General features: G+C 41.7%; 1 protein-coding gene and 1 long non-coding RNA gene across 3 annotated transcripts in view; one reads left to right on the forward strand and one right to left on the reverse strand.

Moving 5' to 3' along the window:
* Positions 1-21,738, reverse strand: part of LOC126923635 (protein zerknuellt 1-like) — a 103,782-nt gene that overhangs the window by 75,605 nt on the left and 6,439 nt on the right. The gene's annotated exons all lie outside the window — the stretch shown is intronic.
* LOC126923639 (uncharacterized) lies at positions 11-6,207 on the forward strand. The gene is made up of 2 exons (XR_007713253.1): positions 11-650; positions 3,074-6,207. It is a non-coding gene; the product is annotated as an uncharacterized LOC126923639 (long non-coding RNA).

Below are 21,738 nucleotides of genomic sequence, written 5' to 3' on the forward strand. Positions count from 1 at the left end.
AAACGATGCGCAAAAGTGAGAGCGAGATCGCGGTTTTGATGTATGAAGAGAAACCGCGAGAAATATTTTGCGACAGGAGCGTATAAAACGGAGGAACGGCGACGCTCGTGTTTAACAAGCTGAGATTTTTTTAATGAATATCTGATTTATACGGTTGACGGATACCCTGCTGAGCGATAACGCCATCCACATGGATGATCTTCTATTTATTTCGAGCAGTACCTTCTGATGAAGCTATTCATAAAGCGTTTGCGCCTGCCTGTTTGTATCTCTTAAATCTATTTAACGAAGACACAGCTGGATGGGCTAATTACAATGTAATGGTTGTACGGAAATGTGCAGTGTGTGCTGAGAGATTTGTGGAAGAGGAACATACATACACACGGATACCAGATGACGGATGGATTTGTTTAATTGTGACGTTCGTTGTTATTTTCTTTGCTTTTTGGTTAAAGAGAAAATTTGCTAAATTTATTGTATCCATTTTCTTTAACGTCGAGTACGTGGACATTTCATTAAATTTTAAATGAAACGTCAAGGATAAATTGAAGAAGATACGGAGACGAATAGAGCGGACGATTTCTTTGGCCAATAATGATAGCTCTGGGAAACCGAAAATTAGTCGAGGAGAAGGGACAGAACTGAAAATGGTAAGAGGAACGCGGAAAGTCGAGAGGGTGGGTTTCTAGTTAGCCACTACTATCAGTTACACTATTATCTCCAGTAGCTGCTATGGGGAAAAGCCCCGATTGTGTTTGTTACGTTTACTTTATACCGGGTGTTTCACACAATCACCTTCCTATCCATGGAGAAAAGGATTGTACATGTTACACCAAATATTTTATCTCGTTATCTACTCATTTCTATAGACAATAATTCTGCATATCATTACAAATTCATCATCCCCAATTCCATCACCGTTAGCTTAAAAATCTCAAACTTTATTATATGAAAAAGAAAGCACGTCAGAAATCACTTGAAAATTTCACCAACTTCGAATCAGCCGCAGAGGCACAAACGAATTCCCAAAGAACCGGAAGGCAAATCACGAACTAACGTCTGGCGAATATATTTCCAGCAGTCACCCCTTCGAGGAAAGAGTGGAGCATAATCGAGCGAGGCCAGTTAACCGAATCGTTTCCCCAAAATTACCAACGACAGCCTTTGACGCGTCCACCCCTGCAGGATGCTTTTGAAATTACGAGGAGATTTCTTACGGGAGGCGAAAATCTCATTAGTAATTTGCACGGAAACTGGTCCGCGGTAATTAACGTATTTGCCGGGTTCTCGGTTCTCTCTCGCCGAGACAGATGCGGATATCTTTCGAACGCGATCAGTACACCCGTTATAGGCGTACCTATGCCCCGGGAAGGGATGAAGGTAATTAATTGCCATGGCAACGCGGAGCGGAGGCATTGAACGCCACCCCCGCGCGCTTTAACTGAAATATGGCGGCCCGTACGAATTCCTGCCGCTTGCTGGAACATGATTTTCCTAGGCAAACCGCGTCGGCATCGTTCCACAGTCCCACATACCCTGTGAAACGCAACCTTCTATGGAAAAAATCGCCCTTTGAAGGTCGTTAAAAATAGAAAATTACTTTACCCCGTAAATTGAGAAAACGCGACACGTACGAAAAATATTAAAATCAGCACTATTCTATTTTTAAAAACGAAATCCAAAAAGCGACCCACCACGAACCAATTAAATTGAACGTCCCTTAATTAACAAACCTGTAAACAACACGCGCCTCGATATATCTCCCCTTCCTTCCCATAGAATCTCTCGCTCCAAGCCCTCCGCAATCTCCTCACCATCTCCTTTCAACCTCCAAGAGACACTTCGTCTCGACCAAGCAAAAGGAACGCGAAGAATCACGACGTGCCTTTTCTTTTTTCTCCTCGGTCCTCCGCTTTACGACGCCCAACCAAAACGCTTTTTTCTGTCGAGCCTACTGCTCTTTACAGCTCTCTCTCTCTCTCTCTCTTTCTCTCTCTTTCTCTCTCTTCCTTTCTCTATCTGTATGTGCACGCATACCTGCGATACATGCCGTGTACACAACAGAACAGAGACTGGACGCGCTCGCGCGTACATGCTCGGTACAGAGAGAAATAACAAGGATGCTCGCCATAATGAAGACCTCAAGGCGCCGCACCTCGGCCGATAATTACAGGGAGCCAACCTTACAACCTTCTAAAGGCTTAAATGTTAAACGTTATACGTCCGGGCACCACTACGGTAGCTTTTATGCCCCGGCAACGCGCGGCTCGTTCTCCCCACCCCCGTTTCACCTCTCTCTTTCTCTCTCTTTCACTCTCTCTTTGCTCCACCGTTTCCGCCGTTCATCCCCACGTTCTCTCGTCCCTCTCTTTCGTAGCATCCCTCTCACGGCCCCCTTCGAGTCGACGCCGCAGCTCCAGAGTCGCATTTCTCATGGCGAGGCACCGAGGCCTACGAGCCGGCCAACAATGCACCAGCGGCTTTTCACGGATGCTGGAAGCACCGTATAAATATCGTTTCTTTGACGTGGAAAGATTTCGCGGCCGTGCTCTTTAATTACGTCCGTTTTGTCGGCCTTGGACTGTGGCAATTACGCGGCCACCGCATCGTGATCCACCGATGATGCTGGTGGGTGCTTCAAAAGGACCAACGTGGAGTGTTCCAAGGCTCGTTCTGGGGAATTTTCGAGTCGACAATGATGATTGATAGACCGCTAGAAATGATGAATAGGGGGAGGTAGGATGTCGTCGAACAAGGGGATTGATAATAGGCTTCGGAGAAGCGTAGGCGAGGGTTGAAGCACAAATGTTAAAGAAGACGCGTATTAACCTTCGAAGTTCTCAGTTATATTATCGTTTATCTGTTTAAAGCAATTTTTGTTCAAAACGCTTGATAACTGTGTTCAAATATATTCTTGTTAAGACAAATACTTGTTAAGGACAATATTTTCTAGAAAGTATAAAATTTAATTAATTCACATTAATTTTGCTTCTGATATCTACCTTGCTTGCGTAGAACGTATAAAAGAAATTGCTACACCGTGAAAATTAATCACAGTAGCAAATATTTTCAGGAATACCAATTCGACAACGAAAGAACTACTTTCCCGGGCATACGATGAAACTTCTGTGTAATTATATGTGATATCTCTAACTATGAGCACTGACATCATTTTATAAGACGTCAAAGAACTTGATAGAGGTATTTGACATTCCTTATTGCTTCCTATAAATTAGATCATATAGAAGCTATTAAAAATCGATCAAACACTCGTGTTCTAATACTCGTGATAGCGTATGTGAAGAAAATGCATATCGGATCGAGATCTGTGACAATCACTTTAGCCAGATCCCGAGGAATTAGAATTCCCGTGAATTGAAGTAAATTGATGATGAATAATAGCATCGTCGATTTGAGTCTTAAAATAACATCTGCCAGAAGAAGAAGAAGAAGAACTGTATCTCCCTGGTGTTGGTGAACCGAGGAAAAAAGGATGAAAAGAAAAACTATAAGGAAGAGGAGAAATAAAAGCGGCATAGCCGGACAGAACAAAGGAACGACCGTCGGTACCGCGTATACACGAAATTAAAATAAACGGCGGCAAGAAAGAGTGCTTTTACCCTTTTCTTTCTTTCCTTCTCGTTCCCGTTCCTTCGCTATTACTGTCGGCCTTCTCTGCGAATTTTATTGTGCTATTTAAGCCCTTTCGCGGCCCCGGATGACCACTCGCAGAGCCGACAATTCTGCGAGCGGTTCGTCGACGAACAACTTTGCGGCCTGCACCGAGAATATGGCGCGAGCTTAGGGTTGATATACAATTGCGGCATTACAGTCAAAAATGGAAAAATGGGAAAAGTCAAATTTTTTTTCTAAATTTGATGTTATAACGTTAATCTTCCCCAATAAGCTGTATTAATGACACAAAAGTGGAAGAATTCATTTTGGTGTCCAAATGAAACCTACATAAATCAGTGTTAGTTCAATACCTCGATTTACGAGCGCAGTTGTCATTATAATTTGTCAACGATCTTCTACTTGTTATATCGATAAAGATAAGTTTGATGAAAAAAAATTATAGAAAATCTATAACTTTTTATAGGTACGCGTGTGTCCCATATATTTGATATAGATATAACTGAATAACAAATATACGTACTCCTTGTGTTACGAAAACAAGGATCAATTCTCGACTGTAATTTATACGGGACCTGGGAATAACTTATGCACGCGCTGCTACAAATAAAATTTGGTTCGATAATTTGATGAAGCTGTATTCATTATGAAATTCTAAATTAAACTAATTGTCGAGATAAAATCAAGTTGCAACAATCGCAGGTATTTAATATACCTGTCATATCGCTTTCCCTGGAACAATCTACTGGGAACAAAGTGAACCGCGGTGGAACAGGAATTAATTATATCCGCAATCACGTTAGCAACCGATGAAACGTACAAATATCCAGATCACGCATAGATCTACTTTAGAAACAATTCCTGCAAGTGATGTTGAATGTAAATTAGCACGAGGTAAAAGGCTACTGACGATAAATACTTCCAATCCCACCTCAAAAAGCATTAAGTTAAAATGTTCCGGAAACCACAGCGCTCATTATCAACTTCGGTACGAAAGAAATTCAGTAATCAGTCGGGCGCAAAATTAAAAGGAAATAGAAGGTTGCAGGAAAAGTAGAGGACGTCGATTCTTCACGACGCTAATGCGTTTCGATAGGAACAGACGAAAACGACGATCGGCCATTTGCATCGCGAGGGAAAGCAGCGTTACACCATTAGCGTTAATCCGGCTATGAAATAAATCAAGCCGGAATAATGACCGGCCGGCTAAGGACAGTCGATTATGTCCGGGAATAATTTAGCAGGGTACGATAGAGACACCTGACGACAAAGAAGACGGAATCCAGCGGTAATATCAATTCGAGTACGTGATTCACTCGGGATTCACGGCGTGAGTCTTGGCATCGAGATGAAGATAAAGTCGATTCCCGGTCGGTCGAGATGAAAGCCGAGCGTCCCGGGGCGTCCGACACCTTGTTAGACGAGTTGGAGCATGGCACCCCTCGAGGAAACGACCATTTGTTACGAGCATCCTTTCATTCTACCCTTGGTCACCTCTTTTCTTCTCGGTCTCCCTCTCCCACCCCGCTGTCCACTCGTCGTTTCTCGTGAAACGGTGAATCTTCCTTAAGCTCGAAAGAGCTCGACCGAATTTACACCGATCAACCCCCTCATTCCCTCCCTTTCCAGCCAATAGAATGTCTTCCACAAGATGGCTTATTGACTTGGGATAATACGGTCTTATTGAGTTGAAATTCTCTGATGAAGTTGTGAAGGAAATTTTCTAGTGGTAGAGGTAACAGATATGATTAAGTAATCCGGGAATGGTAGAAAGCGTTAAAAAATTTGAAAGAAGTTGTATCTTTCATAAATATTTTTTCTTTGGTAGGGGAAAAGTAACTGTCCATGAAAGAGTCTTTATTGTATATTTTAAACTTCTTACAATTTACAGAAGCATATTTGTCTAAAAGACGAAGCATTGTACGAAGAAAAAGTATTCTACCATCTCGTCCAGTTTCGAGCTATAAAATTTGTATTACCGTGTATAAGCAAATAGGTATTTTTTGCTTGCCAATAGTTAACTTTAGGATATATATATATATATATATATATATATATATATATATATACCAGTAGTTTAGTTAATCAGAAAATTATATACTTTGTACGTCAATCGTTAAACAAAACATTATGAAAAGTGGAAGATAAAGATGTTAAATTGTACTGCGTGCTGCAAAATGCAATAAAGAAAATTGTTCAATTTAATTCCGAATTTAGTATAAGAATTTCTACACTGAAATTGACATATATTATACACGTTGGTTGTTGAAAAATAAATTCGCTACTACCATCGTTCGGATGATTCGAGAAACCGCTACGTAAATTGTGTTACCAGCAATGCAAGGGGCCATGCTTAAGCGTATGCAAAGCACATGTAACCATTGGATTGACATAATCATAAGGAGTGAAGGATGCAGTTATAATCGCATCCAACGTTTCACTGTAATTTGCTTTTTACCAAGCTGGCATATTACATATTTAAGCAACAACCGATGGTTCGTGTAATGATAAAACAGCAGGCTTCGAAATAACATAAATCATCCGATCGATGATTATTCGCGAGCCGATGGCAAAAATGAAGTCGTTTCGTCTCTTTCTACCTTCCCGAAATCCTACACGCTCCTCGGAAATGCTCCGTTAATAAAAAATTAAAAAGAAGAACGAGACACAAAGGAACGTTTTAAATCAGGCACTTTGGTTAAATTTAACGAGCTCGAAAACCCCCTAACGTAGAAACGATAATCGCAATGTCGAACGTTACGTCGTGTGTTCCATATTTTGCCCTTTTTCACAAGACCGTAATTATAGAAGCAAAAGAATTATTTATGGCGAAAGTTAACAAACGTGTTTATATACACCTTCGTCCATAAATATCGAGACACTTTCAGAAAAATTAGGTAAAACCGAATAATTATCTTGTTGGGTGCTTCGAACGTTAAACAACCTATCTCTGTTCAATAATATAATAATTCTATATTTTCTATTATATCTTCTACTTGATTCTGTACTAATTACAAGGCTGCAGATCTCTAATGAGTTACAACGCCTTTCCCTCCTAAGTAAACCGAATTTACAAATAACAGAGCGTTAATCGAACCTTCCGAATGCCAAATTTTTTTAAAAAAACCTAAATCACTTTCTAAAACTTCCTATAAATCATACACTGTACATATTTTACTAGTTCCAAAAACGTACGTAGAAGTAACATGTGGCGCAACGTCTATAAGCAAACGCGCGTATTTCGGGGGTTGCAATGCGGCCCATTCGGACAGGAGTCACCTCGTAAGTAACCTCGAGTAAATCAGTACCCAAGGTGGCTGTAAATCTGTCCCCCTGGAGTAGAGACGCGGCGTCGGCAACACGATGGAGCAGAGCGCGCTGCTCACCCCTTGTACGCGGCCTGTAAGGGCTCATAACGGCCGGCGGACAAGTGTTATGGTATGGCTTATAAGTGAATGCCACCCTCTAATCGGAAAATACGAGCTCGATTGTCGAGCGAGGGTGGAAATTCTCCTCGTCCTTTTCTCTCTTACGTACTCCACCTATAACTCCCCCTCTCTTTGGTGGTTGCTGGTTTTTTAAGCGTCTCCTTTATGAACTTTGTTCTGTCTCTTTTTCTCTGTCTCACCCTCGTCAATGATTTTTTCCCTTCTCTGTTTTTCCTTCTTTTTTTTCTAAACGGTACGCGTGACCCAAGCACTCCGAACAGCGTTCCTTTTATGGCCGAATTTGTAACTTTAAATTGGCGGCCTCGCGCCACCACGCTGCCCCGATCCAAGAGGTTTCCGCACCGTGAAATTTCGTGGTTTTTTTTACGGCCTGATTTACTGGATCACGGCGGGCGAGGAGGCGGGCAGAGTGACTTTCGAACGCCGCGATTTTTCGTGGATTTATGGCCTGCCGTCTTGACGACCTCGGGGATTATTAATACGAATATCGCTATGGAGGAGATAATTCTTTCCCTTTTCTTTTTTATTTCATCCTTGTTTATATGTCTAGATTTCTCGATATTAAATTCTATGAAAAAAAAAGTATTTAATCTCGAATAGACTCTTCTTACCTTCTTTCATCTTAATAAATCTATGGCCAAAATATTTTTCTGAGACGAACGAATTCTACATTGATTCCTTCTTTTTAATATGCTGGTCCGTATGGAACACGTAACGATTCCAAAAATATAAGATACTGAATAATAGTCGGTTCGAACGATCAGATTTATCTGTAATGGGAAAAAATGGAACAACATTTACGTTAATGGAAGTCACCGTTACAACGTCACAACGTCACAACGTCACAACGATCGCAAGCCTAAGTCGAAATTAACGTCGATATTGCGAAGGAAACGCTTGAGAGGCGCGAGACGAGCAAAAGGCACGGCTTAGCACCCTCGTTCCAAGCAACGGTAAGCTCGTTCGGATGATTTGCTAAGCCCGCTAACAAATAGGAGGATAGATGGCGACGTTCGAGCCCTGCCAGACGCCAGTAACCCCGGAACAACCACACGACCTTACTCACCCTCGATGATACGACGAATTACACGCGGATCAGGGCCGCTCTGAGCTTCCATTCGATATACTAGACTATGACATTATATTGTATCGAGCGACTCGACTCCTTATGGTTCCCAAGATGATACCAGGATAAAGGAATCAGAACGGAATTCGACGCTTTTGTCACGCAATGGGGTAGGTAATGTCGTATCGTAAACGGATTATGTTTTACTGTCAACTTTCCTGATATTAAATCGTCGTTGCAGAGAATAAACATCCAGACATCGTTCTTACATTAAATGATTAATATCGTTAACATAATCGGTCAACTAAATTAGATTTTTTAATTAATTCGATGGTAGAAATAAATTGTTGCAAATTTTATGGAACCAATCTGTAAGAAACTCATAAATATTCATCAATTGAATCTGTCCATCGCAAGAAATTCATTCATCGATATCCTCAGTATTTAATTCATAAGTATTATTTAAATGTAAAATTCCTATTAAGAGATCGATACATGATTTATCCATATTTTTTTTCAAGGATACTCGAGCCTTTTACAAAATAGTGATTCAGAAAAGTGATTCAGTTCAGTGAATGAAAAATTATTTTTTGAATAAGTGTATTTGACGATACTTCCGTAGCGAGAAGGGAACGACTTTCCATATGCTCCTGACGATCGTCAGCAGCTGATTTCCATATTCCTAGGTGATTCGTCGACCCCTCGATGATACGGGGGCCGGTATTAAATTATCCGCTTCTACGTGCAAACACACCGCATAATGGCGTGCGCTGAAACGCAAATAGAGCGAGACACGGCCGATTCGACGTAAGGCATCTCTCGGCTATCTCCGCACGAGAGAGCGATCGTTCGCTTTCGCGAAAAGGTTCCACCTCGTTACCGGTTTCCAAGCTCGAGGAGAGGAGCTGGCGAAGAGCCAATTACGGGCACGCGATCCTGAGGAGACGCGCGAGAATTCTCGTCAGAGTTTCCGCGAATATTTCATATGCGATAGGATCAGTGAAAACGCGAGTCTTATCTAACTCATAGATGATATTCTCCGACGAAGAAAATTGGTTCAAGAAGCGGTGGCTACTGCTTCGATTTTCGACATCAGTCGATGATGAAAGAAAAATATTATGTATATAATCGATAAGAATGTATATGATCGATAATATAATCGATAAGAAAATACTATCACCACGATTCTCTAAAGTTAAAAATAGCAGGAAGAAAACTTTGAACAGAATTAAATAGGTCGATATTTTATTCAGTTTGATCAAAATTGTGCGGGGAGGGGGCGGGGTGTGAAGTATTCTTTTAAGATTCCTCAAGACGTTCTAAAACATAACGAGGCGCACCATTAATGCTGACACGAGCGTGTTCCGCGGCAATTAGCAACAAAATTAATTAGCTTGTTATCTGATAACAGGACGGTCTATAGGGACGACAGAGTGTTCTTCAGAGATTACGGACTAAGAAATATTTGTCAGCCTCATTTTTTAAAGCGAGAGGTACAGAGATAAGCCAGAGAAAAATATGATCTCCTTCTTGATCACTTTTTCATACGAACAAAAAATGAAAAGCATCCCTGAACGATAGTTAAGAAACGGTCCTAACAAGGATGATCGATGGTGCTCGATGGTCTATAACAAGGAAGAAGTCATAATTGCGATTTGACAAGAGATCGTCATTAACTTCTTCGTTGTTAACTAAAATAATGAAAAATAGTTTTAAAATGTTCCATGTTATATATATATTTTTTTTACTTTGAACAGCGAAAGGCTTAAATCTACCCTCGATCAGATATCTAAACGCGTCTCATTAACGTTATAATAATTAACTGGGATATTTTCCAGCGTGGCGAACTTTCAATTATCAGGCACACATACTTCGTGTTCCATTAAACGATCGGGTCAACGGGACGACCGAGAAGTTTAATGAAATGATAGAATTTATATGGAATTTACAAATCGAAAGCAGCCGTTTCCAAAGGATTCCATTTCTATAGGTCTGACCAACGAAGAAAAAGGAAATACGATTATCGTTAAGTTTTGACACGCCCCGGGCATGCCGACCAAGCGAATTCAACTTGTGGAAATCCCAACAGATTGCTACGGGGGTTTGTCGCCCGTCGGTGGCTCCCTTTTCATGGTGGTTTCCTCATAAATAAAAATAACCATCGCACCCCTCGAGGGATGCGTATACGCGATATCGCTTTCGTGTCTTCTCACCCTGCTGCTCGAAATCAGAAAGAATCGTCGCGCTTCCTTTCTTTCTTTCTTCCTTCCTCTCTTTCTTCCTCCCTTTCTTCCCTCTTTCTCGATGGTCTATTCCTCTTCTATAGATATTTTCTTACCAGAAATATTTCCATTTCTCGATAATTTCTACACCACGTCAGAAACTTATTTCTTGCTGACACTTTATATTATTTTCGGGGACATTTTAACGCTCCCAAGAATTATTTCTTTGCCATTTTCACTATAGCACAACTTTGTTTCGTTGTTGTACTATTACTTTACAACAGTCACTGGCTTTTAGTTTGTTGACTAAAACGGTAATCGATAGTAATAAAACAAATTCAATTACGAAGTCCGGTTTAAGATAAAACACAAAAAGATAAAATAATTAAATATTCCACTCAAATACGAAAAACACGAAACCACGTAAAATCTCACGATTCAACGTATCACGTTCTTCGTCACTGCAATGAGCACAGCTTTGACACAGCCGTTAACGAGATCAAAAACGCGCGGCATCCAAACCGTATAAAATCGTTTAAAAAGCAACCGGAGACCGGATAGAGACAGAGAGGGGAGGGTTTGTCTTTAACGCGTATGCACTTGTCCATATGGTCCTGGTGCCTCGTACGCGATAACAGCAAAGGGGACCCGTTATTCTCGTGGTCCTAGTGTCCCGGTGTCAGGAGGGTAGAGACGCCCCGTTATGGCACCCATGGGAATTCGGCCGCGGGCTACGCAACGAATTCGACCCTCTCTATGGCTATGTAGATACACGTATTACGGGATTTTCAAGCTGATTCTCTACGTGGACTTTTGCCATCTAGTCCCACCTCGATGGCACCCCTTCACCACTCCAATGATCTTTTTGCTACTCTGTTCATCTTCTTCCATCCATCCGATGTTCATAGTCCAGCCTGATCCTGTCTTCGTCTAGCTCTTTCCTCGATTTTCCCTCGCTTTTCCCCTCTCTTTCGTCCACTCAGAATGCGTTTACTTGTGGGTCGAAGTCCTGCCAAGACCGCAAGGATAACATCCCCCGGGGAGAGGCTTGGCCAGGGGAGGTGACCAGCCCCGCGGTCAGCCACCGATACCGCACACCAAAAGCCAGAGAATTTGCCAACCTGGCGAAAATATGTTTGGGATTCGTTCTTCTCTCTGTCCGCCGCAATTCCTGAACACGACGTGCTAGCTGCGGGGTGAGATCGTCATGGAATCTACTTTACGAGTCGGTAGATTGAACCATTTTCCAATGGCCGGGCTGACCTCGCTGCGCTCTGGAGATGCCTTTTTTTCGGGGCGAAACAAGGAACACGGGTTTCTCGAATTTGCTGGAAATTTTCGGCGCCGGACGCTTTTTTTATTAGACACTGTGACGAGTTACTTTGGAAATAATATTCGAAAGATGATTCGGAAATTTATTGCAACAAAATATTACGATTTGAAAATATGTTTCTAAATGATACAGGGTAATTCAATCGAATTGAATAATTTGAATCCCCGGTAAAAATAATAGTTTTTCACTTAAATATAGGTACATATATCGCACAAGTTATACTTACGAAAAATATGATATTTAGTGTCTTAAAGAAATTAACTTCGAGAACAATGCTCATTTCTCTACCAGAATTATCTAATTAACTAAAAGTAGTTCCAATTCTCTTTCCAAAAAATCCTCTTAAAAAATACTTGCCTTCTCATATGTTAAACAACAATCAATCAGCAGTGTTTCGAGTTTCTTCACCACGATAAAATCTGTTTCCAGCAATGTGGCGAGCGTAATCGAAGCACTTAGTAAAAAAGACCATTAAGTTGCAAGTTCCGTGTACGCTTGTAGCCGCGTGATCCACGAAAAGCATCGAGTTTGTGGGCGTAGGCGAGCCAATTTAAAAGGCTAATTCCCTGACGGAAGCCCGTGGGATCCTCCTCCGACCTCCCTTTGTCGCCCTTCTTCGCTTACGGAGAAAACTCGCCCCGGCCAGACGATGGGGTGGCATCCAGCTCAAAAGTAAACCAATTTCGTGGCTTGTTTAAAGCCGAAGCCAGATAGGACGTCGACGAGGCCACGGTCCCCCGAGTTATTTCGCGTAGGTAACGCGCCGTGAAATTACGATGATACGCGAATCAATGGATTTCCAGGCCCCGCTCTCTTCCTGCCCTTTTCGCACGCGTGAGAATGCCTGGGAATTTCGATGATCGATCTGCCGACCGCCTTCGGGGAGACGCAAGCCACGACTCGATGATCTCCAAGATATTCCACCATTTTATAGGTTAGTTTATTTTTCAAGGAGCTTCATGCGAAATTAAGTGTTCTTATGAATCAGAATAATAAGCAAACTTCATAAGCAAACTTATGAAAGTTGATGGTTCTTGTTAAAAGAATTGCAAAGTATTTTGCTTGTCTCCCATGAAAATTTCTATATTTTCTTTTTTCTGTGTCACAAAGAATTGGAAGTTTTCTATTTGGTCTTTTATTTTTCCTATGTTACAGATAGGTTCATATGAGACTTAACGTTTTAAAGTATGATATGAATATTCTCTCAATAAACATGCTGTTTATTTTATTTCTCAAAGTTCTCATATTTACACTTTACTTCTATCATTTTCTTAAATTCTGGTATTTGATATCTTTTTTTATTAATCCCAACTTTATTAAACCTATCATATAAGGAAAGTACATTTTCCGTTTAATATATCAAAAGAGCGAATCACGAGTATATTAGTTCCAATCGCGTTCATCTCGTAAAATAATCACCTGGAACCTCGAGTGGAGAGAAACATATCGATCAGCTGGTTGTATCGTTAGGTATTTCTGCTCGTAACGCTCGAACGTGAGAAATCGTGGCGAGCGTGGCTAAGCGGATATCGAGTTCTCGCTAACGAGGCCGGAGGATCCTCCGCTCGTGTCAGGTCGTCCTGATCAAACACATTAGTCTTGACTTCCGGTCGAGCGTGCCAAAGTGGGGCTACGTCGATGAGAGTCTATTGTCGCCATGTGCACCTCGCGCTGCTCCTCGTTTGCCGAGGAAATGGGAAAGTCGAGTGGCTCTCTCCACCCTCTATTGTCAACCGAATAGGGCCTATCTTTCGATATTTCCTGTGTCAAAAAGAACCATTGTCGCCGAATGACGATTGCTCGTGATGAGCAAGTATTTTGACTGTAGTATGGAGGCTGGCATAGTGCCATAAGTGGCTAGATGAACTTTCAGGAATTATGTTTAAGTGATCGAAGTTAAGCTAAGTTTAAGTTTTAACAAATTTTTAATAAAATTTTAATAAAATTTTCGGATTATTCTAATTCATATATTAACGACTGCTGACATATTACTTCGTGTTTCTATGGTTAAAGTATTGTAAGTTCGTGCAGATCTATTACGAGTGACAGGGAAACAAATGTTTCATCTTCAATAGAAAACTATTTTCGTCCTAAAACGTTAATAGTTCCTCGATCGTGAGAAAATGATTTAAATTTTAATATTACTAGATATAATTAATAATTTACGGATTAATTCTAAACAAAGATCATAGAAATAACTAAAAGCACCGAAGAACACATATACTATTCCTTTAACGTCGAAACTCGAAAGTGGAAAAATAAAGGGGGAGGCCGGTAATGGCGAAACGAATTTTGCAAGAAAATCGGAGAGCAATTCGGCCATTTCTCTTTGTGCTGCATAACTTTGCATGGCACCATCTTTATCGCACTCGTGGGAACACCAGGCTGGCCGTAGATCACCGGCGCAATATTGTGCAAAACGCGGCTACACGTTTCTCTCTCTGATCCTCTGCCTTTGCCTCGTTGCTTCTGCTATATTTCTCTCCCGTGGTCGCGCTTTATCCCGTGAACTTCTCATACACCGGTCTCTCTCACTCATGGGAGTAGCTACATTCAATGTGCCGGCCATATCTCAGCAACGAGAGACACTTTAATGAAAAATCATACGGCGAATGCACGTACCGCTGGGTATAGAGCAAATATTTCAGCGGGAATGAGATTTTAGACGGGAATAAATAAGGAGTTAGAGCATCCACGGCCGATCGTCGCCATTTTTCCCTGGTTGGATGGAAATCGCGGCTCCATGGGATCTTTCTTTTTTTTTTTTTTTTTTTTTTCATGGAGAAAAAGTTTCGTCGCTGGGAATCGCTGGCAATTATGCCATCTCCCTGTTTCTGCTTCACGTAACTTGATATTCAGACTCTGTTTATTTAATTTTTACGCAGTACTTGCTTCATACGCCTAATAGGAGCATTATATATTTTATTGAAATAGATGATATTTTTACTTGAATCTATTTAACCGACCTAAGTCCTCTATAGTAATAAAAAGAAATTATTTTCAAGTATTATAAAAGCGTTACTATTGAAACTTTCAGAAAACGTATTAATTCCAGCTTTATTCTTTGAAGGAAGAAATATGAATTATCCCTTAAATCTATCTTTCAATTCCATATTTAAATCCCAAACGTTATCCTTAGAAACCATTCTCTATAATTTTCCCAGTAACCCCTTACCTTCCTACATCCACATTTCCTAACACGAATTATCTCACCATCTCCAGCTTATCCGTGCACGATTCAATAATCCGGCTGGAAAAAAGTAACCACGAACCAAGCTTAACCAACGATATTCAACGAGCTAGCGCACACAATTCGGTGTTGTTCGGGGATCGTGCCGTCTTTCCATCGTCTCCCTGTGTCTCATTACCATGATTATTACTGTGTAGCGACGGCGCGGCGTCGTTTTCCAATTTTCCCCGAAGCCCCAGCGAACTCTGGCGCGGTACGCCACGCAAGAAGAGGAAAAATTAGCTTATCGCGGACAATAATCCCAATTCCCATGAGAGAAGCCGGCTACACGCCACGGTGGGCGTGCGTTCGCGGATTAGGGAACATATTTCGTAATCCGCGATAGATATGGGACCGAATATTCAGCTACCCTACTTACACGATGCCGGAGCAACCCCATCAGGGGTGGAACGCGAATCCAGGCGAATTATTATTACGAAGATCCTCATGTATCTCAATGACGCATCGCTTCACACGGGACTTAAGGTTTAATGGACTGCTGGCCCTCTCCTTCCTGGCCCGGTGTTTTGCCGAGCTCTGGTCACCCCCTACGTGTCTGTTAGCTTGTTTCCGACTTGGAGGGAGAGAAAGACGGACAGGAACACGTGAAACGCGTGAAATCGTGGTAATTTCGCGACCACGAGATGCGAGCGTGTAAGGTTGATAGGACTGACGTCGTCCAGGTTGAATTGGGTAACAAGATTGCGGGGTGACGTGGGACGAAACGGCCAACGGTGGGGTAGCTTTTTGACGGGAGGGCGCTTTGCATGACGTGGGGCCATTTCACAGAGTCTTTTCTTGGGAATATTCGTTGTTGATGTTTTATTTCACTGTCAGAACGGAGGAAATTAACCTTGTAATTAAAGTGTAAATTATGCAAATTATTTAGTCGTAAGACAAAGTACTGTAAGCAAAACAATCTTATTTTGACGGATGTGTTTACCTAGGAAATATTCTTATCAATTGTTAGGACTTTAATATTGTAATCGTCGCGAATGAAATATTTTAATATACGAAAGCATACTAATCTCTGAATCACAATTCTCTCAAATGTAAGACTCGTTCCATCTTTCCTCTGATTGTAAGTTCCACAAAAATAAAAATCTTGGAATTCCTAAATAAAAAATTAGAATAACTTGATATGCAAGAACGTGCAAAACCGTTTCTAAAGAAATCGGTTAATTCTTTTACTCGAAAGACGTTGGGAAAAATCGAAAGAAGTGAAAAAGAAAAGAAAAAATAATCGCCAGCCTATTGCCTCTCCCTGCGAGGTAATCTCCCCCATGATCGTGCTGCGATCTAAAAATTCGCGCCACGAACGAGATAATACAATTACCGGTATCATGTTAATCAGACCGCGCGAGAATGAAACGATCCTGCACATCCGGGCAGAAACCACGGAGATAGGCAGGAAGGAGAAAGGAAACGTCGTTGGTATTAATCCATACGAGAGGCGAAGGAACTCGTCGCGCGGCCACGGTGTGCCTTAATTAACGAGATTTTAAAAATGCGATGGCAATTTCAATCCAGCCCGACTAACTTCAGCTCCGAGGGTAATTCTATTAGGCAGTGGCGTAGCATCGTAAAGGGTTGAGAGCGAGAGACAGACGGACAGACAAAAAGAGAGGGAGGGGAGACGCATAGTTGGAGAGAGAGAGAGACAGACAGACAGATAGAGAGGCGGAAGGAGGAAGAACGGTGGCAGGGGTGTACTGCCCCCTGGGGCACCCTCACGCTAACTGGCTGCGACTGTGCCACGGACCCCTTTACGATTCTGACTTAATTTATGTATCATCCGAGAGTTAAGTAATTTCTCCTCACGAATTACCTCCATCCCGCTGACTGAACGAATTTCTTCTTATGCTTTCTTCGCCCGTTCTTATTCATTCGGAACATCGCTGATGTTCTTGCGTGTCATAGTGTGCACAACCGTGGTTCTTCTTATGGGGATAGTAATTTTCTGAATTGCCTTTCGTTCGAATGTTTATGAGGTGTAATTCGGTAAAAGATTTTGGATATTCGCGATCGTTTACAGACGCAGGGCGACTGAATAATTTTACTTGGTATGGATATAATTATACGTGGAAGCAATTCATGGGTATGCGATGAAAAATCTGATAAAAAGGTCTCGTTTACAAAAATTGAATATTAAAATACAGATGAATCGTCCTACGTTAGCTCCTTCCTTTTTTCAAGAAGATTTAGACAATTCCTAAAAGACTGTAACAAAAATTCTTATATATCGCAAGAACGACTTAAATTTTTGTGTATTTTGCTTCAACAAGAACATGGACGACCAATCGCCCATTCGTATCGCATAAATATATAAGGATTATTTTTAATTTAAAAAAAGGGAGAAGACCCTTGCCAGAAAGTTCGATCGATTTCTAAAATGAAAAAAAAGAAAATGAATTTCGTTATTTCCACTTCGTCGTTTGTTGGCCTTGAACCGATGGTAAATCGAAGAGGATGGAAGATTATTTAAAATTTTCTCAAACGCTCAGAGTGCGGATTCTACGGCGGTGCTCGGTCGGCTAATTAAAACGCGAGAAACTTTCGCGGCAGCCCCGAGGAAACGAGTTTAAATCTGTTTCAGACCAGTTTCCAACGAGCGGTGCCTTAGTGGCTCCCTCGTGGACCGTTTCCAACGTGACTACACCCCCAGCACTTTATTACGAGTCTAATCTATCTCGGTGCCGGCCAAAGGGAGGCAGGTATTTAACCCCGAAGCTAATTGTCTCTTTTCGAATTTCTCAAGAAACAAGAAAGAAATATTTCTCAACTTCAATTTCTATAAGCCTCGAAATTACTAGACTGTGGCTGTTTATAGAGATTCATATTCTTCCCAGCATGTCTAAAGAGGTTTTAAACGAAGATTTGTTTCTCGTACACTTTTTATATTTTTCTTTGTGTTTCTTTATTTTTAATATGTGAAATTTATCAGTACGATTCCCGAACTTACGTGTGAATTTAGAGGGAAGCTTTTATTACAATTTTATGTTTAATTTGATGAAACTTCGGAAGAAGGTTTCGATAACTATGAAACATTAACGTTAATTCTCACTGCTTTTCTATTTTTGCGGACTTATCAAACATTACCATGACTTCAACATTGAACAGCCTGTGAAAAAAATAATATAACAAAGCTGATGCCCAAAGGAGAATATAGAGAATAAAAGAGTGGTGGAGGTTCACCTGCCGGATTAAGTTATACCGATCGTAAGGTGGCCTCATCTTAAATGATTTAGGCATAGCGAGATCGAAATCAAAAATTGCCGATCGAGAGTCGCCGCCGATCATCCACAAAACATGTGGCGAACGTGAAACGTGCTCACGAGGGATGCGCCTGTTACGCTCATAATTACATCTTATACCAATGAGCAGTGAATTACCAGATAATATATTACCTCAAATTATAGGTGATAACCGACGGGACATTACGATCGCCACTTCGACCAGATGGGTCTATCGGTCCGTTTTCGGTGGCGATTCGCGCCATGGCATATGGAACCCCCATAAATATTCTTCAAACTTCCTGCTCATGCACACTAGACCCTCTGAAATTCTCTTTCTTTTTCTATTTTCGTGACTAGCGTGGCCAACGTCGTTACAGCTTCTGTGAGACGCAAAATTTCAAAAATTCTCCGAATTCCAAGCGAAAAAGCTGAAAATCGTTTCAGGCACCAAACGCATAATCTCCAAAGGGCAGAAAAATCCCAACCGATCTTAAAAACAGGACACGTGTTGCAAATGTTTCAAGAAAAATGCTCAGGTCGTGTTCCAAGGATAGAAGTACCGTGTCTTTACCGCAGAATCTCTTTTTCTTGTCTTACATTGCTCTTTATGGTACTTTGAATCCTTTATTCTTAATGGAAGAACCGGCTATCTTCTAAATCTTCATGCGTTTCATATTTTAAAACATCCGCTTAACCACATTTCCATTTCGTGTGCACGGAGTTTCAGTACGATGAAACAACCAAGCTGCAACGAAGAGGAGTAGTATTCCAAAGAAACGTATCTCTAATACACCGCGCTATTTCGCAAATTCCATGGATAGGAGTTACTAAAAATACTTCATCGGATGGTGCACCGCACTCTTTTGCAGTTTTGTATTCCGACCAATTTCACCACCGTCGTTTTTTCGCGTTTACTCTTTACAGTCGCCACTAACTGCGACTTTATAACAGGACGATTATAGTGAAAAGCTAATTTCCAACTAGCTGAGAGCTCGTCCTCTCTCTTCTCTTTCTCTCTTGCTCTTGCCTTCTCTACGCCCCTATTCCGCAGCTAACTTCGTTAATGTATAATCCGGGGTGGCTCCCCGGGGCTCCGTTGCCGTGATATAAAATCAGTAAGCTTTAGTAAATTTCGTTTAAACAATCCAGTAAACAATTTTCCGCCGCTCTGCACGGCAAAGTAACGGCACCCTGGTGGCACCTGTACGCCTGCAACACTTTCTACCCCCTGGCATTTACCCCTATCGTCGACCTCGTGCCACCACCACCCCCATCCTCTTTCGTACTTCGACGTTCTACTTCGTGGAAGAACCGCTCCTCTCAGACCAGTGTCTGTCATCCTGGGATTAATCTGGTTAAGCGTTCATAGGAAGTTGCTCCGCTTTGCACTGTTTTAACTATGCTTTCCACCAAACTGTTGGTCGTGAATAAACACGTATCGAGGATTCATCGAGAATTAGGAAAGGAGTATCCTAATTTATTTAATTAAAATTTGCGATGATATCGATAGTAATCGAATTATCTTGGATGGATAAAATTTGCACAAAAATCATTTTTATTTAGTAGTACAATAACAGAAGCGAAATTTGTCACGAGTTTCTGTTCCAATTGCGTTGCATTAAATAGCCCGACAGAATCCGTGTTTGAAGAAATGAACAACGAACGCTAATGGATGATACATTTGAAATTACAAGCGAAATGTTCCAGCGTATTTAGTTAAAATCAGTATACACTATTCCACATATAACAACGATAATCTCAAACATCGGAATTTTGTTCTCAATGCAAACGAAATCTGTCACAAATATTCCTCCTAATTGCGTGGCATTAAATTGCCGGACAGAATCCATTTTTCAAGAAACGAACAACGAACAGCATTTTGCATCTGCAGGCCTTAAAAATCCACGAATTATTATTCACCCGGCGTATATTCCGGGAGACAGCATAGGTGAGCACAGATAGTGATAAAAGTATCTATAACTCAAAAAAAAAGTCACGGAGAAAGAGGCACAAATCATTGGGCGGGGGCGGGACGGGCAAAGGGTGCGAGCCAAGGGGGTTGGAGGGCGGTCTCCCGGGGGATATCGAACGTGGTCATAAATCGCAAATCAAAACGTGTCAAACGGGCCGGCCGCGAAATTAAAAGTGACGGGCGAGCGGCGTGTATTGTGCACGGTTGCATATCGGCACCGTGAAAACCGGCCCGCCATAATTGTGAGTTACGGTGATCACGCAGCGGGCATTTATTTATTCGCCGCGGCGCCCGTTATTTATGACGAAAATGCATCAGCGGTCTGTATCTGCACGTCCCCGTGTACCCGCGTTCCTCGACCACGGTATCGATGACGCGCCGATATTTTATCGGAATTTTCGAAAACCCCGGCTGTCGTATGCGCCGTGAAACCCGCGGAACTCTGACCAACCCCTTCTGAACCATTCTGTACCGAGCGAAGGAAATGGAAATTTGTAGGTTCGCGGTTGAGAGTAGTTCTTGATAGGTAAAGTAGAGCCGCAGGGTCTTGATTAGTTTTCTTGACCTTAGGCGCTTTAGAAATTACAGTTTCTAGGTTTTTCGGGAATTGCAGGATTTTGGTTTTCCAAGTTTGAGGAGTTGTAAGTTATAGATTTTCTACGAAATCTAGATCTTTCAAATTTAAAGTTTCGCTGAGATTCTAAGTTTTAGATAACTTTGGATCTTCTCATACTTTCTGCAAATTGGAAAAATGGAGTTACAATATTTTGGAAAATCCTGTAAATGATGTAAAAACCGCGATTCTATGGTATGCCAAAGATATGATTATCATAAGTATGCTGAAAATAACAAAATAATAACTTTATCACTAGAATGTGTTACAAGAAAAGTCGCATTAATGAATCTCCAAACGAAACCTTCCTTACGATTCGCCAAAGATCACTCCCTAAACAAAACTCTGCTTAATTACCGAGGGCAACGGTTTGTGGAAACTCGCAGAGTTACTAAAATTGTGGGTCTGCGTGGGCGGATGAATTTTTCATTGGAAAGTTGGTCGGCGATTGGCCATCGCTATCCATAGTTCATCGACTTGGAAAGTCTTCCTTAGCCGAAGCGCGTCGAAAGCACCAGGAAAAATCCTTTAACGAGGAAACTTCCGGTGAAACGAGCCACTTGAACGTTTTTCGGGGGTGGTCGGTTTAAATATTCGAAAGCACGGTTTTCTCTTCCTTCGTGCCTCTTTCTCTTGCTGTGGCCTCATCCCTGTTCCACTTCGGCCCGCCATGACAGTTCTAATTTAACGCTAGCTAACGACGGAAAAGGGGGAAGGTGCTACCCACCACTTCCACCCTCCGCGAAACCCTCGACATCCGTGGAGCGTGCACCGGGGGTAGCACACATTCAGGCTAACAATGTACTGTTTCGGGACAACGAATAAACAAAAAACAGCGATTCTCCATCAAGTTGATTGGCAGCGCGTCGGAGGATTTACGATGCGGATTTTTGGCGAGCACGGTCCAACGGCTGCTTTTTCAATGGTTCTGGCCGGCGTTTAGACGTTAACGTTGAAATAATTTAAATTACCCGGCGAAAATTGT

This window comes from Bombus affinis, chromosome 13 (assembly GCF_024516045.1).
Source record: "Bombus affinis isolate iyBomAffi1 chromosome 13, iyBomAffi1.2, whole genome shotgun sequence".
Lineage (NCBI taxonomy): Eukaryota > Metazoa > Arthropoda > Insecta > Hymenoptera > Apidae > Bombus > Bombus affinis.